Genomic DNA, 5,000 nt, shown 5'->3' on the forward strand with positions numbered 1-5,000 from the left:
CAATGATGTTAATGATATAGATAATGATATTGAAAGGATAATAATAATGATAAATATAGTGATAATGATTATAATGATAATAACAATAGTAATGATAATATTGATATGTTAAAAGTAATGACGATAGAAATACCAACGATAATGATGATAATGATAATAATAATAATGATGATGATAATGATGATGGTAATAATAACAATAATGATATAAAAATAACAGGAATAACAAAAACAACAATAGGGATAACAATAATAAAAATGATGAATATGATAACAATAATGACAATAATGATGCTAATAATGATAATGATAATGTAATGATGCGATAAGGATGATGATAATGATAATTATTATAATAATTATGTGATGTGCGCCTTTGCCTAACGTAGATGCTATTAAATTTAGGTGGTGATCCGGATCCAGGATTTTTTATTATTATTATTATTTTTTTTTTTTAATGAATGCATCATTAACTATCATCGTTATCATTACCTTTATTACCTCCGCCAAGGAAGTTAAGGTTACCTACGTCACCAGTGCACTGGAGAAAGAAATGAATTTGATTTCCTTCTTCAAGTGTGAATATTTTTATTGCATCAGTGACCCTTGGCGGAGGTTTGCGCTCTCTGAGTACTTCTAGTTATTATTAGTAGTAGTAGTAGTACTAGTAGTACTTCTATCGTAATCATTATCATTATCATTCTTATTATCAATATTCTATTATCAATGTTATTTTCATTGTTATTATTATTATTATTATTACCATTATCATCCTTATTATCATTATTCTATTATCAATGTTATTTTCATTATTATTATTATTATTATTATCATTATTATTATTATTATTATTATTATCATTATCATTTTTATCAATATCATTGCCATAATATTATCATGTATCAATATCATTACTGTTATTATCATTATAGTTATTATTAGTAGTAGTATTGCCGTTATCAGTATTAATACCAATGCTATTATCATTTCTATCAGTATTATTATTATTATTATCATTATAACAATAATGCTATTAACTATAATTAAAATAATATTTATATCAACAACAACAACAATAATAATAATAATAATAGGGAGTGATAGTAATGATAATGTAGCGGCTCCTGATTGGCCGTCAACGCAGGACCGCACCTGATACGCGATTGGCCGACTCCCGCCGTGGAACCACCCACATCGGCCGAGCTGACATCGGCGGTCAGGTTCTTAAGCCGCCGGACCTGAAGCGGAATCTTCTTTTCTCCACTCAGCAGTTGACCTGACAATCACTTTTTAACACACAGGTCCTCTCCCCTGTTGTGTACACACAACACAGGTCCTCTCCCCTGTGGTGTACATAGAGAGATCACCCAATTGGCGAGACATTATTGTCACCCACTTGGCGTGATCCTCCTGAGCAAAAGCCATCAGACTTGAGCTTGAATGATACTTTTTGACAACAGACTACACAGAGAGCTCCGCCAATTTATCGTGGTTCGCCGCGATAATTGGCCAGGTCTTCTCTTGTAAGTGCCCCACTACCGCTCCCTTGGAGAGCGAGGTTACAAACCTGGTCTGGACCCTCTGGTCCTGGACATAGTTTATGGCCACGCACCAAGGGCGACTTTTCGGTGCCTAACCCTTGCCCTCTCCTTCTGACTTCCTGGTGCAGCCTGGGCCTGCGGGAAACGCCGATTTCCAACATTCGCCTGGGCTGCGGTGACGTGATCACACCCTCCCTTATAGCAGGATTGGGGTGCAGAGCGTTTACCACACCACACCAGCCCACCCAGGGGGATCTCCTGTCCTGTGGTGCTGAGGGGTCGAGAGCTTTTTTTTGAGGCCCTTCATAAGACCTCACCCTGAGAGCAGGTATAAGGATAGTCCCCGAAAGGGGACCAATCTGTCTTATACTCTCTCCATTACCACAAAATGAACCAGACCATGGCAGTCACCCTGGAGCCTTTCAAGATTGCAGGGGGGCGAAAGAAAAACCAAAAGCAGGCCGAACGTGTCCGGCCTGCTGAACCGAGCAAGGACAAGACAGAAACATCAACCACAAAGTCTGTCCATGCACACCAGACTGAGGGAAACCTAAACTCTCCTCAGATCTCCCTCAGTCAAGAAGGGGCTCCAGCTGAACCAGCTGCCCCCACTTCTAAAGGCCTTAAACCCCTGCAAAGGGGAGGCGTGAAGCGACGAAGGGTGGAAACTGACTCTGAAGAAGAGGCAGAGCACACCCCAAGTCGACTAACGCGGTTTAAGATACCCAAAAAACCTGAAGACTTCGACAATGCATACCAACTGGTTAGGGCATTGGAGAAGGAAAGAAACGTCAGACTCTCAATCCGAATCTGTAGAGATGAGGGCATGATCATTACCCCCAAAGACAAAGCCACCATGAACTTCCTGCATGATATCAAGGTACTAAAAGACGGGAGAAAAGTGTGCATCTCACCACTGACCTCCCAAGAGAAAAAGTCCAAGATGGTGCTACTTGGTTTCCCACTAGGGTTCGACGTGGAGGTGATCACGTCTCTCCCACAAGTGGTGGAGGCTTCCTGCATGACCAAAGGGAAGTCTCCAACCAGGCAAGTTCTGGTTATCCTCAAGGGAGCCCCAATCACCACCCTTGATCTGGGTAAATGGGGCTCATACAAGCTCAGGACATATGTGCTAGAGCCCTTGAGGTGCTTCACGTGCCAGAAATTTGGGCATTACCAGGCCAACTGCAAGGCCAAGTGTGGTGTATGCAGCGAGGCACACGAAACAGAAGTGTGTATAAAGGCACACAAAGATGGCCAGAAGGACACAACAGCCAAGTGTCCAAACTGTGCCAAGAAACATCATGCTTGGAGCCTGGCTTGCTCTGTCAGGAAACAGGCAGTGATTAAAAAGCAGGAGCTAGCCAAAAAGCGTCCTGACTTTGTCCCTGCGCCCCCAGGCACCTATGTCTGGGGTCAAAACAAAAGAGAAAAGACTCCCCGCCCTCCTAAGAGGAAGGAGTCGCCCCCACAGCCAAAACTGGATACCTCTAACAGAGAGAAATTCCCCAAACTTGTTAGTGGCAAAACCACAAAAAAGAACCAAAGGGAAAAAGGTTCAAAGACCACAGCAAAGGTCCCCCCAGTAGAGGATAATCTTTTCTTTGACGAGAAAGATATGACTCTCCTGTTGAATGCTGTAGTTTCTGCAGTAGCAACAGCCTTGGGGAGGACCAGTGAGGAGGCGGAGAAAGCAGTGCAGGTCGCCATGACAGCTATGACCCAAACTGTGGCAGCTTTGAAGGGAAGGAAGCTAGAAGCCTCCAAACCGAAAACGAGCAGCACTCCCCTCCCTAAATCCTCGGATGGCAGGCCAGCTTCGGGAGAAGCATTACGTGAAACCCCAGCTAGTCTGTCAGGACAGGCTGAAACTGTGCAGCAGAAGCCCCCACTGCAGGCCGAGTCTGTGCAGCCAAAGTCTCGTCCCTTGACCCGAGGTGGCACTTCCAACCAGGGGTCTACACCCCTCGGTAGACTCTTAACCGGAGTGTCTCACTTAGAGGAAGTTGTACAATCCTCAATCAACGAGGATCTATATTTATCTGATGCCACCAGCACTGGGGCATCTGAAGCTGAAGCAAGTGACTCTGAGTAACCATCATGGCACACAATCTAAGCATTCTGCAGTGGAATATCTGTAGCTATAAAAGCAAGAATTCTTTCCTCCAGTCAATAGTGCGAGCAAGGAGCATTGACGTCATGCTCCAGGAGACACTAACTATGGGATCCGTGTGCTTCTCAAGATATCATGCCTTCACCACTCCAAACCTGGATGGTGCTAGAGTCCTGATGACCCTGGTAAAAGAAGCTATCCCGTGCTCCTTAATAGCCAACCCGCCGCACTGTGGAGATGGTGTTGAATCTCTTGCTGTTGAGATTCAGCTACCTGGGGGCCCTATTAAAATATATATTAATAGCAAACCACTGTGTGAGAGCTTAGATCTAAACCAGGTCTGTGCTACTGCAGCACAAGACCGAGTGATCATAGGGGGAGACTTCAATGCACACATAGCCATGCTGAATCCCCGCAAAAGGCCGAACGCGGCAGGCACTCACATAGCAGAAGTGCTTGAGACGTTCCCTGAGATCGCTCTTCTCAACACCAAAGAACCAACGCATGTGAAGGGAGGGGTCCTAGACCTCACCTTTGCCACTGCAACAATGGTGGAGAGAATTCGGTGGTGTGTCGATGATACGGTTACTAGTGATCACTACGGCATAGTCACCACACTAATGGATGCAGGTCTAGCCCAAAGACCACATCACATTCCCAAATGGAAAACAGACAAGGCCAACTGGTTTGCCCTCCAGGAAGGCTTGGCTCGATGTCTGAAAAACAATGAACCCAACAATAATGAAAATGTGGATGTGCTAGAGGCAAGGCTAATCCAGGCCATAAACCAAGCAGCCTCACAAACCATCCCCAAAACTCGCCCATGGTTCAGAACTCACAAAGACGCCTGGTACTATAATGACGAGATCAAAGAGGTCAACCACAGGGTTAATATGTGCAGAAAAAACTTCCGACGGCAAAGATCTCCCGACAATCTGGCCCTGTTGAGGGAAGCTGTCGTGGATGCCAAGGAAACTGCCAAATGAGTAAGGCAGGAAAAATGGCTGGAATGGTGCCAAACTTTTGGGCACCAGACCAGCCTTACAGAGTTGTGGAAACGGGTCAGGCAAGCGACAAGCCGCCAAGCCCCGAAATGCATTCATCATGACCCACAATCAGAGGCTAACAGATTGGTGCTTGAGTTCTCGGCCAGAACCAGCACCAACAATCTGCCTCCAATGATGAGAAAAAAACAACCAAACTTAAATCCAGAAAGACTTGCTCTCATAAGAGACAAGGCACTCGAAGCTGATGAAACGGATGCCTTGTTCTCTCTTAGGGAACTAAGAAAATCATACAAATCCAGTTCTGGGTCAGCACCGGGATCTGATGGGATCTCCCACCCCA

Source organism: Penaeus vannamei, chromosome 3 (assembly GCF_042767895.1).
Source record: "Penaeus vannamei isolate JL-2024 chromosome 3, ASM4276789v1, whole genome shotgun sequence".
Classification (NCBI taxonomy): Eukaryota; Metazoa; Arthropoda; class Malacostraca; order Decapoda; family Penaeidae; genus Penaeus; species Penaeus vannamei.